The sequence below is a fragment of the Pleurodeles waltl genome, chromosome 3_1, assembly GCF_031143425.1.
Source record: "Pleurodeles waltl isolate 20211129_DDA chromosome 3_1, aPleWal1.hap1.20221129, whole genome shotgun sequence".
Taxonomy (NCBI): Eukaryota; Metazoa; Chordata; class Amphibia; order Caudata; family Salamandridae; genus Pleurodeles; species Pleurodeles waltl.
The window spans coordinates 1,612,668,977-1,612,684,146 of record NC_090440.1 but is presented as its reverse complement, the minus strand read 5'-3'; the positions used below and the strand labels follow the sequence as shown (position 1 = coordinate 1,612,684,146).

General features: G+C 42.6%; 1 protein-coding gene across 2 annotated transcripts in view; it reads left to right on the top strand.

Annotated features, from left to right (window-relative positions):
- LOC138285390 (sodium channel protein type 2 subunit alpha) overlaps positions 1-15,170 on the top strand; it is a 666,155-nt gene that overhangs the window by 211,934 nt on the left and 439,051 nt on the right. Inside the window, exon 3 of one of the 2 annotated variants that reach the window (XM_069225263.1) lies at positions 14,193-14,270. The gene's annotated coding sequence lies outside the window, so the exon portion shown is untranslated. Of the gene's footprint in view, positions 1-14,189; positions 14,271-15,170 lie in introns of both variants that reach the window. The other variant, XM_069225264.1, reaches the window with a different exon arrangement.

Below are 15,170 nucleotides of genomic sequence, written 5' to 3'. Positions count from 1 at the left end.
GAGCTTTGCACTAGGCCATTGAGAGGACAGGGCTTTGTGCAGGTCACTGTCCATAATCCACTCTAACCAACCCCCCCCTCCAAGAAAAAACATAGGCAAGGCTTCAAAAGCTGCAGCTGATGACCCGGGGAGATGGCAAAACCCAAATTGATGTCAGCTGTGCTCAGCCTCCAGACCATGTCACTTGGAAATTCTCTTTGTAGGGGTTTCCAACTCTCATTGTCTGCCACTGTGCAATATCCAATCCTCACCGGCTGGCCGTGTGACAGGAGCCGATATCAGGGCCAGCTTTAATGCTGGTGGTGTCCTGTGCGACAGTTTTTTTTTACACCTCCCTACCCCTTGACCACTTTCTCAGATTCACTCACTACCACCCGGCAAAAGTTCCCCCCATCTCATTGGTGTTAAAGCGCTTGTAAAGGCTGGCTTTACTAATCCACTCAGCTTTCCACTTAAAATATAGTTCTGTTCTTTGCAACAGGCATATTAAGCTTCTAAGATACTTTATGGTGAGTCAAAGCTGCCCCTAGACAAAACTCCCATCTCTCTCCCTAGCAGAAACAATAATCACAAGAGGTATTTTGACATTTTGTTTCCTGAAGGCTAGACGCATTAGGAAGTTTTTAGCAGGTGCTTTTATCGCGCAAGTTTTTTGAGTCATTGCTAAACATAGTGCCCCCGTGAGGTCAGCGCACCCAAACCAGGTCAGCACCACATGCGGCCGCACAGCCTTAAAGCCGGCCCTGGCCGATATCGTTTGGAACATGGTGGCGCTGAGTGAGTCTACTGGGCTGTATTGCATTTACAAACACATCCATTCATTAGTGATACATCACATTCACAAATGAATTTAAGATAAAACCATTTAAAAAAGCCTTTTTTTTTAATAAAAAGAAAAAAGGACCATTTCATAACCGCCTATGTATTGTGTATCTTTATAAAAGCTATGGGTATTATTTAAAATTTGGCAGGCAGGGTACTCCTTGAAAATGTATTGGCTATCCCATCCACAATATTTTGAATGCCGCTCAGCATGATATACCTGTAATATGGAGGAGTTTTTATTTTCTGTTTCCAGACAGTGGTTGTGTCTCATAAAGTAATTGAATAAACACTGCAAGCAGCAAGAAGTTATTATGAAAAGAGTTATGCAATTGTTTTGATTTCCGTCTGTATTTTCCATGGTCTCTTATATGTGGTACAAACGCCTGCACATTTTCTCACAGCTGTAATGTGTAATAGCTGAAATGGTTGTAGCAGTATGTAAACTTACTTGACCTGTTATAATACTGTCTTCAATAAAAGCAATCGCACAAAAATATAGACACTGTGGATGTTAATACCTCACATGAACAGAGCTGTATAGTTTCCTCACCGGGATTCCTTTGATTAGGCTTATTTGTTACTAGAATCCAACAGTGGAAATGTGCCCTATTCTGGATGTCTGGCATGCTGTGATTCTTCATTTATTGTTTTGAATATTTGACTTGTGCTAGAATAATTAGATATTTTCCAAGAGAGAATTTAAAATGGAATGACTAGAGCAGCATGGACGTTATTAGTCTCTTTTATTCTTTCAGCATGAATCAGTACACCTTCAATCCTTACCTCTTACAATATGTTAAAGATATGACAAATGAATCTAAGGCATGTATGCTTGGTTGTAACATTGATCAGTTAAAAAAAAGAAAGAGAAGTAACAATGACGGCCCTTTTTACTGAAAAAGAGTACTAAATGAGAAGTAGCCATTTTATGTGACTATTTTACGAATGGAACGGTAATAGTGTGAGAATGCACATATATTCCATTTGTTAGGGATAGTCTTTCTTCTGAAAATAGATGCGTTGTACCATGTTTAGTCAGTTTTCTGAATGAAAAGTGGCATCTGCAGAATTGAATCATCTGTTACCATCCACCCTTTGCCACTTTTCGAACACAGAAGTACATGTTTGACTAAAAATCCATTTACCCACTGTTCTAGAAGGAGCAAACTGGAATCCCATGAGTGCTCATCAACAATAACACCAATAATAGTTTCATGATAAGATGGCACAACTAAAAAGCTATTAAAACAGAGAGGAGGAGCAATTATTCAATGTAGATGTGTTAAGAGCAGGGATTTGAAGCCACAATGAAAGGAAGGAATGGGGCTACCGTTTGACATTTTCACACTGAAGAGTTAAGATTTAATTTATTTTTTATTTTATTCACTTAGGCAAGGTGTAGGTTCTCTTGTGGTGTTTAATGGTGTACCTTTAAATTGTGGACTTTTGCTTCACTATTTTTTTTAGAAGTTTCTCTTTTATGTGTTAACATCCCAGCATGTACCCTGCGTTTCAGATGTTTATTCCTCCCTACAGGTAGTAAGAAACTATGATGTTAAAGGGGAAGCTATCTGGTGTAGAAACTATTGAGCCCTTTCTAATTCCATTCAATCTTGGTGGGTAAAAACATGTTTGGTTCAAGGAATTAAAGCTATTTCAGAACACAAAATGTGTGCAAGTGCATGAGCTAGAGGTGGAGGTGAGCAGGAACTAATGGGAACTGCTAACTTCCAGTGTCTTTGGTTTTGCTGTTAAATAGTTTGCTACATATTATATTCATTTTCAGAATTTGCATTCATATGTTTTAGTTAAAGGCTACCTCGTTTATTTGACAACTGTACTTTATAATGCTTCTGTTGAGCTGAGAAGCTGATGAGCTGTTATATTTTCCAGTCAACCCCCTCTGCCTCACTAGAATCAACTGTGTCATCACTCACTGTAATACTACCGTATGGTAACACATCGACCTCTGACAGGACCCAATTCTGCGACCCAGTTCAAACGATGGTTATGAGTTGTGGACGTATTTTCAAAACCAGATGTGTATCTAAATTGCACCTTTTGCTTGTTTTAAGATACAACATGAATGACCTTTTAGATTGATTCATTCAGTGTATGCTTTAGTGGAGCACATCAGTCAGCTTTGGTTCTAGCATGAAGCAGCTCCTGTTCTAGTAACTATCAATTGTTTATTCTTATACATACACACTGCCATATAACCACTTGTAAGTGCCCCTACCTTTGTTAGTAAGGGGATTGATGTGCTGCAATGCATAATAACCCCAGCCCCCTTATATACCTCCACAAAACAGTTGTTGTCCAGAGATTTTCATTTTTGATTTGTGTTTTTGTATTGTTGGAGAAGTAATATAGCTGGGTAGACATAGCTGATCTGGGTTGAATTTTTCTGGACATCATTTTTAAAAATGTCTGGTGTGTTGCAGTGATGATGTAATATATTAGGAATTGTGAGACCTAAATACTTCATTTTGGTGTCAAAACATAGGTTTGGGGGGTCCAGTAGTTTTATAGACCTTCGCAAACCCACAGAGAGATGGATGTAGCAAAAGAAAGGGGTGAATTTATCAATGACATTCTGTCACATGATCTTCTTCCAACAAACAAATTATTTGATGGAGATGCTGCAACCAAGCCAGTGAAGCATACATTCATGCAAGAGATCCAAAAAACATATTTCATCTGAAGTATTTAAAGTTGAAAAGGTGTCCTCATTGAAAACAGCTGCTGTTGTAAACTATATGGTACAATTGCGAATGGTCAACATTTCATCCATGCAAAAATTCAAAGAGGCCGATCAGAATGGTCTATAGATAGTCAGTGTGCACCTTGCAAGAACTGCACATTGTCTTTGGCAGTTATCTTGAAGTATATGTCAAAGAATATGAGAGAATCAGATGAATGTCTACAAGTGGAAAAAGTGACCTTGCCTGCATCACAAATTCAACACTTATACCTCTGCAACTCTGGACATCAACATCAAATTCAATGTTTTGTGGCATGGTGTGCCCCTACCTCAGCTTGATGACATAAGAAATACCATATTTTCTATGCAACAACAATAAATATAACCAGTAATCAAGAACCATAAAAAATTGGCAAGTTGCTGCTATACTAATCTCTCTCAAATGAATCTCAGATCATTCAGTCTTTAGTATACAGCGGCACAATACTGCCACTAAATTTCAAATACAAAATTCAGTCTATAGTCATGTTGAACCGTGAAACAATTGACAGCAAGCAGGACTTTGCTTGTAGAAAAACACCAGAAAGCTGCTCTTGCACAGATTTCTGCTGACAGAGCTAAACTACCATTATTGTAGATTAATATCTAGGACAAAGTGCCCCTGCTATACATTATAAGGATATCGAAAGTCACCGAGGAGTCACCGAGGAGTTTAACAACCATTTACAGGAACGAGGCAGAAGGCCTAGTCCTTTAGAAGGTTATGCAATTTCAAAGTGATTTATAATATCCTGATTATTTTCATTTTCCTGTATAATAAATGGTCACACCATCTCCATTCTCACAAATCACTTTAAACCTTGAGTGAGCATGTCTGCAAGCAGAAAGCAAAAAAATAAAATAAGAAAACCTCTAGTGCAGGTTTAAGTACATCAAAAAGATATTTGTTGCAACAGGTATTATAAACAGTTCAATACAAGTCATTAAAAAAAAAAACGCTGCAGTAGCTCAGCATATCCAGAAGAATTCTAGCTTTTCTTTAAGGAGTGCAAGGAAGCAAACATATTCTCCCTGATTGTCATTGTAAACTATTCAAATAGAGCAGAAGATAGAAAAGCAGTGTTTTGTTTGTTGCTTTAAACAACTGATTTAATTATGCTCCTTGACCTGACCTGCCTTTCACCTCGACTGCTGGCTCTGGCAGCAATCATAGCGAAGTAAGAGCCCGAGAGTATAACCTTATAATAGCCGAGTTCTGGTGTCTTTTCTTTATAATCAGCAACTTAGTGTGTCACAAATCGTTATTATAAAGAAATTAGTGACAAGCGAATATACAGAGATTACAGAATTCCTTCTATTATAAATATATTAAAGACTTTAAATATTTAAAATCGAGGCTGCCTCAAACTGAATGTTTTTTGGAACTAACAATGTGGGAACTATGTTGCCCACTGGGATACAGAATATAATTTTCTCTGCCTTCAGTATCGCTCAAAATCACATAGCCAAGATGTGATTCAAATGTGACAACTGTTGACACATGATTAAATGAATGCCTTTTCTGCAAAAGGTATTTCTTTATTAGCAAAACAGTGCACTTCACATGTATTATGCATCACTGAATCGTATACGTTTGTATGACAGAACTAACTGAAAATCATTTGCATGAACAGTGTCACTAGTACATAGTATACAATAACATAGCAAGCTAGCCAATCTCTTTTCTCAGAGCAGGGATATTCTACATTCAAAACAAGGTGTGGTAAGTGTGTTGACATGGAGGCATATCTGAGTCATAATATGTGAACGATCAATTCTGGTTAGCATCAAAATAGAGAGAGCAATATATTGTGGGGGAGGATTGATGGCATGGGATGGATCAGTCCGAGAGAGTTTCATTGTCCTTTCATTAGAGAGAATTATGTGTACTAACTATAGGAGGAGCTAAATGGTTTATATGTGGAGGGCTGGGTCAACACATATGGATCACAGATAGTACCACTAGTGCAAATCATTGATATGCTGTGACAGACACACAACTATTTCGCAATCAAAGGCAACATCCTCATTCAACAGTTAGGGTTAAATGTTTGTTGTGCAATGGGTTGTCATAGGTTTAGGTAAAGGTCATGTGAACGCAGCCAGACATGCTTATCCAGATTTCCAGACGTAGGTGTTCCCTTTAGTTGTTTGCTGTGGTACCACAGTGCAGGAATGAAGGTACAGTACCAGTTCAAAGTGCGGATCTTCTTCTTTTAATCTAGCTCAGGCCTATTCCAGAGGGAACCCCAGATGTGGCCAAAGGTTTACAGTTTGATGTGATCGAGTATAAAATATGTTCACAGTGAGGAGTCTTCACTCAATCAGGCAACCATTCATCACTGGGGGAAAAGCAGGTGGCGTTGGCAGACAACAATTATTACCAGTGCTGGAGGATTAAGTTCTTGCCTGCTGCAAGGGATGTTACCATTTATCAGTGTGTGAGGAGCGATTGAACAACAGTGTCATTTACTTTGTGTAAAAAGGTTAAGTGAGACAAGAGGAATATATGGAGGGTTCGTACACAAGCTAATTCAGACCAAATAGCCTGCCACAGTTCCTGCAAATCAATACAGTTTCATAAGATGTGAATCAGGTCACACCTCTTTTGATTCCACCTCCCACATCTGGAGTGGTGTTGGAGGTCTCCTTTGTATCATCTTTAAGTAGACCTGTACGACTCAGACAAGATTTTAAAGTCTAAACATTTTAATCTGGCCTCCCTCACAACCTAACCATGTGTGAGCAATACAGTCGACCAATCATATTCACTGTAATCCTAATGTAGAATGTGTACCACTCCAATCTGGTCATCTTTTCCATAGGTTTGGAGTACAACTCATTAATGTGGACCCTGTATAACTCATATTTTACCCCCTTACAGTGTCCCCGTAGTTGGAGATATTGAAGGATAAAAGACAGTTGTATTGGGATGGGATCCAGGTGTTGTTTAAGGTAGCCTGACATCTACACAAGAGGTATTCAAAGCTTATGCCATATTCATGTCAGAGGTCTCGGGAGGGAATTTTATTATTTTTTTTGTCCAAAAAAAATGGTCTAAAGAGATTCCTTTAGAAGACTATTCCTTTCATAACCTAGACATTATGTCAATCAGCAGGCTCACATTTCCGCACATATGGATAGACAGTACAGGAAGGGGTCAATTTTGAGCAGTGTAGGAGCCATCTTTCACTCAGACATCATACTTAAGATAACTAGATTAGGGATGAGGTGGGAGGTTTTATCAGGTAAACTGGAAAAGTCTCTTTCAAACAATTCAAGAGCTAGTGTTCCAAATGAACTGATTGCAGGGTCCTGGGTTGCCTGTGAGACGAAATAGGCTAGTTGCAATAAATAGTGGTCTTTTTAATATAGCTTCATGTGGGCCAGCCTCAATCTACCATATGTAATGTGTGCCCAAACTTTCTAAGGTTTCATCCTAGGTCTCGCTTTTTCTTAAATATGCCTATCTGATAGAGACATCTAGTTGCAGATTCCTTATCTTAAAATTTTACCCAGATGTTAGTTTGATCTGGAGATCTGGAGAGTTTTTCGAGTTTTCTACTCCTGGTGCATTGAGGATGTCATTGAGGAAGGCTGGGTTTAAGCCTGCAGGTCATGCCATCGGACTATGTCAGTGATGTACCTGCAACTCGTGTGTCTTTAGTCCCTGGAGCGTGACCACAACCCAAAGTTGTGCTCCAAGTGTGGGCCCATGCCTGAGAAGACTTTGTGGGAGCAGGCTCTAAAGCTGATGGTGGCCAGATGCTGACTCCGCACAAGTCGAGGTCCCAGTCGAGAGGAACGTCCCACGAGTGGTCACTGAGTCTTTAATCATCATCGTCCCACTTCAAGTCCTCCAAACGATCAAGTAAGTCGAGGCATAAAAAAGTTGACGCGCTCTTCAAATTCTCCTCATCTGTATGACAACGAGTGTCATAGTTCTAGGCCTCCCTCTGCAGAGCCTGCATCCAGGCTGCCTCCCTGCCTCCCGAGTTTCAAGGAGCCGGAGCAAACCCTGCCCAACTGAAAGATTTCTATGAGGCCATGAACCTAATTTTTGGGCAGTCCGACACCTCTGGCCATCGAGCCCAGTGGAGTCTGAAGTGGGCCCCTTAGGGTTCTATGCTGGCAGCTTCGGCCTCAGCTTTGAGGGCACCCATGGATACATGCCTTTATCCAGTCCAGCATTGGATGTACCACTTCCCCAGTGCCATTCCCAATGCTCCTGGTGCCGCCTGTGCCCCTCAGCAGCACTTTCCCCATTTCTATTTCCAACTCCAACAGGAGCTGGATGGGCTTGGTGCTGCGCTGACTCAGACACCCGTAGGAGCCTTGCCTTCTATGTCAGATCCTGAGCCCCTTTCCTATGGGCTACATTATGGTGAAGAATGGGAGGGGTTTCTGGACTTTCTAGAATACCAGCTCCAAGACCCTATGGACTGGCGTACAGATGGGTGAAGCCAGCAGACTGGATACTTCTCCAGATACTTGCATGCTTCCTCCCCCTATCGTGGCTAGGGAGGAGGGATCTTCATAGTCAATGGTGGTAAGAGGAGCAGGTGAGGTCCTAGACCTCAAGTTGCCTACTGTGGCAGTCAGGACTATCCTCCTGACAGAAGCGCTTCAACCTGGAGCTTCATCCTCCGAACTCCTATTCCCAATTAATGAAGCCCTTACAGATGTCCTACTCGATACCTGGTCCAAACCCAGCACTAAGCCAAGCCTATTGCCCGGCCTCTACATGGCCGGGGACGTGAGATCCACTGATCTTGTGGATCAAGGAGCCAGTGGTGTGACAAGTCAGCACCCCACCTCCTTAACTGCCTCCAAACCTTCCTAGTCTGACTCTCCCCAACCACGGGCCAGTTGGAGGTAGGATTAGCCGCCACCTGCTCCACTGGGATTCCATCACGTCAGACAGGTGAGTTTTGCAGATAGTCCGAAAGGGCTAGTCCCTCCCCTTTGAGTCTATCCCTCCGTCTATGCCACCGTCCTACGATAGGATGAGGGAGGATCATTTGGCACTTACCCAAGAGGAGGTTACAGCTCTCTTGGCCAAGGGAGCCACAGAGAGGGTCCTCGTGCCAGAAGTAGGTTGTGGTTGATATTCACACTATTTTCTGGTGCTCAAAAAGGACAAGGGCCCCTGCCCTATCCTAAACCTTCGGACCCTCAATCTCTTCCTTAAGAAATAGAAGTTCAAATTGCTCACTCTGGCTCATATTCTATCTGCCCGGGACCCAGGAGACTGAATGGTAGTGTTGGACTTGCAGGACGCTTATTTCCATATTCCTGTCCTGCCTGCCCATAGACTTTACTTGCAGTTCACGGTAGGCCACGAGCACTTTCAGATCACCGTCCTCCCCTTTGGCCTTACGAGCTCCCCTCAGGCGGGTGTTCACCAAGGTGATGGCAGTGGTCACAACTTATCTGCGTTGATCACGGCTTCCAGCCTTCCTCTATCTTGACTACTGGCTATTGAAGGCGGGTTCTCCCCAAGCTGATGTCTCTCACCTCCAGGCTATGGCGGACCTCCTACATTCGCTGGGGTTTACTATAAATGTGCCAAAGTCACACCTGACACCTTCTCACATGCTCCCTTTCATCGGAGCTGTTCTGGACACAGTGCAGATTCAGGGTTATTCTCCTGAGTGGTGAGTCCAGGATACTCAGGCTATGATACCGATGTTTCAGCCCATATCCTGGATTTCGGTGAAAATGACTCTGAGACTGCTGGGCCTCCTGTATCCTGCTGGTGACATGTAAGATGGCATATGCAGGCTTTACAGTGGGACCTGAAGTTCCATTGGGCGCAACATCAGGGGAATCTCTCCAGGAGGGAACTGAGCGAGATCTGCAGTGCCAGCTAACAAACCACGATTGAGTGAGAGGCAGATCCCTCTCCCTTCCCCACCCAGATTTGACACTAATGACAGATGCATTGCTCCTGCACTGGAGCGACCAGCTGTGAGAGGCAGAGATCAAAGGCATCTGGTCTCTGGCAGAGGCCGGACTCCACGTCAGTCTTGTGGTGCTCCCTGTGATCAGATTAGCAGTGAAAGCATTTCTTCCCTCTCAAGAGGAACATAGTCCAGGTGGTCACGGACAGCACAACTGCCATGAGGTACTGCAACAAACAGGGCAGGGTGGGTTCATGGAACCTCTGTCAGGAGACTCAGTCTCTCTGGATGTGGCTGAAACAACAGGTCATTTTCCTGGTGGTTCAAGATCTGGCAGGCTTTCTGAATGCCAGAGCAGACAAACTCGGCTGACAATGCTAAGTCAACCACGAATGGTGTCTCTATCCGGAGGTGATGCAAGGTCTCTTTCAGCAGTGAGGAGAACCTTGGATATCAGCACTGTTGCACGTTGGAGTTTCCAAGGTGGGAATCACTCGGAGATGCATTTCATCTCAACTGGAACTCAGGCTTCCTGTATGCTTTTCACCCATACCACCTCTGCCCAGGGTTGTCAAGACAATTAAAAACAAATGGGCCCAAGTAATACTTGTGGCTCAGGACTGGGCACAGAGGATTTGGTATCCTGAGCTACTGAGCATATCCATTGATCCTCCAATCAGACTGCCCCTTTGGGAGGCTCTTCTGCAACAAGAGCAGGGGAGGGTTCTCCACCTGAACCTGTCCAGTCTCTGCCTTCTTGCATGGAGACTGAGCGGCGACAGTTGACAGCTTTTTACCTTTCGCCCAAAGTCTGTAAGGTAATTTTGACAGCCAGATGTACCTCCACCAAAACGGTATACTCCTGTCATTGGAAGGAATTTGTGGCATGGTGTACAGACAAGTCAGTTGACCCCCTTTCTGCCCTTCTCTCTGAGGTCCTATTGTTTATCCTTTCTCTGCCCCAGCAGGGCTCTACTAAGGGCACTCTCAAAGGTCATTTATCTGCTATTTCTGCATTTTTAGGGTTGCCTGATCACCCTTCTTTTTTTAAGTCTTGTACTGTTGATAGGTTCCTCAAAGGCCTTACTCATATGTTTTCTCCATCCCCAATCATCATGCCCCTATAGGATTTGAATTTGGTTTTGACATTCCTAATGTGCACCCCTTTTGAGCTTCTCTATAATTGTCCTCTCAGGCGTCTCACTTTGAAAACGACCTTTCTTGTGGCCGTTACACCTGCAGGCATTGTCATCTAAGCCGCCCTACCTTTCCATCTATCCAGACAAAGTGGTGCTTAGTACTAGGGCTTCATTTTTGCCAAAAGTGATTACGGCCTTTCATGTAGGCCAATCCATCACTTTGTCTACTTTTTATGCACCTCAACATCCACTTAAGGAAGAGGAGAGACTCCACCACCTGGACTTAAAAAGAGCATTGGTGTTCTACCTTAATCATACATAAGAGTTCCGGGTGGATGATCAACACTTTGTCGGTTATGTGGGTGTGAAGAAAGGTCAGGGAGTGCAGAAATGGACCATCTCCAAATAGGTCGTACTCTGCATTAAAATCTGCTACACACAGGACAAGAAGCAACTCACTGAAGGATTTCATGCTCTTTCTACCAGAGATACAGCTGCCTCCACTGGATTACCATGCAGAGTTTGAGTCCTTAACATCTGTCAGATGACAACATGGACATCTCTGCCTGGACATTCAGGTGCGTAGAGACGGGTACTTTGCCCGTTCGGTACTGCAGGACTTTCCAGTCTGATCTTAGTTTGCAGACTCGCCTCCGGAAATTGTATTGTTTGGGTATCTCCTAAGGTAAGGAAGCTGCAACTAGATGTCTGTATAAGATTAACACGTTACTTACCTTCGGTAATGCCTTATTTGGTAGAGACAATATCTAGTTGCAGGTTCCTTACCGGCTCACCCATCCTCCCCGTTCTGAAAAATGATTTCTAGGGACAGGGACTCCCCTTTCAGAGCCATAGTTTGGATGCACTAGTAGTCAGTGTTCTTCATGGCTCTGCACTTGTGGCATGGTAAGTTGTGAAAAGAAAATGACGTCAGCGTGCCGGGGAGGCACCTGTATAGGACCCGTGATGTCATATCCGGCATGGATGACACCACCGATTAATACTGATGCCACCTTATGGGGCGCAGAGGTACTGCTCAGAAAATTCTCCAGATCAAGCTGACGCCTGTGGGAAATTTTAAGGTAAGGTATCTGCAGCTAGATACTGTCTCTACCAGATAAGGCATTACCGAAGGTAAGTAACTTGTTCTTTGATGTCTGGCTCAATACATTTCAGTATGCCCTTGCACACAGGTATTGGTAGCATCCCTAGGACATAATTGTATTTGGACACAACAATCATCTTGAAATTTGTACTGTACCCTATGTTGACAGGCTGAGATGTGTCCATCAAGTTAAGTCCTTTTTTTATGTGTCATAAGAGGGTTCAGATTGTCATCTGACATAATTTCTAGCCCCCTGTTAATTACAATCCCTTGATGCTTGAGGCCCCTGGCTGTCCCTTTCATATCCTGACCACAGATGTTTTCTTTGGTGGTTATGCACATTTTGGGGATGGCCTTGCACTCCTCCCAATTAGTCTTGTAACTTGAAAACTGCAAAAAATAGTATAAAAAACATCAAGTTAGTATAGAGGTATTTGTTTCAGTGATTGTGAGCAGTATGTCATCATTGTATAAGAATACCTTAGTAGGCCAGGCCACAGTAGATAGTCTGCGTATATCTTGATTCTGCCAAATTTCATCAGGCAGGTTTTCCAGTGACAGGAGAAAGAGAAGTGGATGCTGTGAAGAATTTTTGTTGGGTAGTAGAGAAAGCCTCGACAATCAACACCTGTGGTCAGTGTGTTATACAGCCAGCGTTCCTTTGACGATGACCTGACTGAGGCCGGTCCTCTCGAGGGTACGGTAAAACGCTCCTTCTTGTGCAATAGTAGTTGGCACAAGGTTCTCAGATGATTCCTATAGAAGACTCCAGGAAAAAAGCATACCTGAGACAAATTTAAATTAGAGAGAAACAACTTACACAAGATAATGACTAGGATTTTGGCCAAGACCTTGATCTTCAAATTAGTCAGGGATATCAGTAAGTAGGTTAAAGGCTGGAATAGTAACTAGAAGATCCTAAAGCGTCTTCTCTTCCTTCAGGATAAGAGAGAGATTTTTTTTTAGAGATTGACCCTAGCGTTCTTTATATATGGTCTTCTTTGAAAGCCGCACATAGTAATGGAATTAGGAGCGGTTTCATTTGGTTTAATTTCCTGAGAAAGCTATCATTGAATTATTTGAAGCTAAAACGACTTCCAGAATTAAAACACCAAATGGGATCAATAGCTTAGTGGTGTAAACTTAAAAACTGTACAGCACACTTTCGATTAATCATTTTCGGTATCAGTAGGTATGACTATAAATGACTTCTGACTCTGTCACGGAGTACAAAAAGTATAGCCCACTTAAGCTATTTTATATTTTCTTGTTTCAACTAATATTGCCTAGTTACTCAAGCAATTTCGAAACACTGATTTGTCTAGAAACTAGTGTGCAACTTACACGAATACAAATAGATGCTATGGCAGTCTGTCCGTTCCCAAATTGAAAATTAATGTGTCAGGTCATAGTTTGCGACCCACTGAAATTGGCTGTGAATGCTAGGACTGAAACCTTCAAGGGACTGCAGACCCCTTGATCTGTATTTGCATTAACAAAAGGGAAACATTTGTGTTAGGCAGTCGGTGTCCATTAAAGGCACAGGTGCAGCTTTAAAAACATATTTCCTGTATGGGAAGACATGAGGGAGCAGGAGGCAGCCGTCCTTTGCACTACTGGTCGCAAAAGCAATTTTCCGACTTGTGAAAGGTGTTTGTACTCTATAAAAATGCATTGAGCGGTCATAGATCCTGTGGTTTTATAGTAATAGGATTTGCGTCAACACATTAATTTTGTACATTATGCCATTTATTCACATTCTTCAAACAGTCTTCCCATTACCGGAAATCTGCCCTTAAAGTTTTTGTTCTTTCGATTGGTTCATGGAAAATCACTAAGCTGTGACACTAATGCATTTGAAGTGTCCACAAAATAATATACTATTTTCCATAAAAAACAGACCTTAAGATGTAACTTTTCTTTTGTCAGAAAAGTTGGGATTTACATGAGGCTTCGAAAATTCCTTTTATGCTCTCCACCGCAAATCACAGTGGAGGGGCTGCGGGGCAGACACGGAGGGGAGAAAATGTAAAGATAAAATAAAATAAATGTAATTTACCTTCAGGGACGCAGCATCCTCGTTCGTCGTTCCGCTTTCATTGATGTGGTGTTCCAGCGAATGCTGGGACACCAGCATAGGATCCCAGCAACCCTCTTATCTTGACCCCGTTTGATGGATCACCAGAAACTTTCCACACAGCAGGTCATGTGACTGTCAAACTTTTGTTGGAAAATTTTATGAAGGTTTGTCAAGCGGCGCCAAAGATATAGGCAAGTAAAAAAACGCTTTTAATAGAGAAACTAGGTCCTAACTATAACTACCTAGTTGCCACTAGTTTTTTTCTGGTAGTATTTTATTTTGTAAGGAAGCATTATTGTTAAATTATCAATATGGAACCCTTTGAACAAACATTGCTCTTAATGGCACAGTAGATTTATTTCAAAGCATAACCTCAATTATTTTTGTTTTCCAGCAGCCCAGGGACTGGCACATTGATGTGGGCCTCCACAACCATAGATTCTATCATGAATTTCGCCACTCCTGTATGTCTATGGTATGTCTTTCAATTTCACATTTCTTTGCTTCTGCATGTTCTAACTCGTTTTTACCAATCTCAGAAAGATTAATTGTTTGCTCCAATTTACTTGAGTGATTTGCCAGGTAGCAAAGCCATTTTAGTGTACAGTAAGAAGTGCTTTAAATGGGCCAGTACTGTCCAGTACTGAGTACCGGCACTTTTTTATTTTGAGAAGGAGAGTACAGGCACTTCTGAAGAAAAACGTAATACTTTTAATTGGAGAGTACCATCGCTTTTCAGAAACAAGCAGGTACTCTGGTTGAGAGTACCTGCAGTTCTTATTTTTCCATTTAAAGCACTGCAGTAAGAGTCTAAGAGGGAAGAGAAATCCAATAAATAATGAAATAAATAAGGGGGCCAAATATGATATGAAACTGCTAAAGGGTAGTAGAATGCAGTGGTGGCCGGTAAACTTAGGAGGGAGGGGCGGGACACACATGCACACTCACACTCATTCATTCATTCACACACGCGTGCACACACACATCCATTCACAGCACTCATTATCAAATATTGCAAACATACACGCACGCATCAAACATTCATTTGAAAAAACACACACACTTACCTTCAGCTCTGCCTCGAAGGTCTCAGGAGGGTTGGGACTTCAGTCCCAACTTTGTCACAGAGTGGGATGGGGTCAGTGATACTTCTGACCCCACCTCACTCTGTCACGAGGTGTCACTGATTGACACTCGCCCTGGGAGCTTCAGGGCTTAACCGTGAAGCGCCCAGCTCAGAGTCAATGGGTGACGCTTCCCCTCGTCACCAAGCGGGAGGGTCTCGAGGCACCTTTGTTGAGCTGAGGTGGTCACGCCCATAGGAGCTGTCACCTCTTCAGCCCTGCAAAGTTCAGCTCAGGCAGCTAGGAGCCTG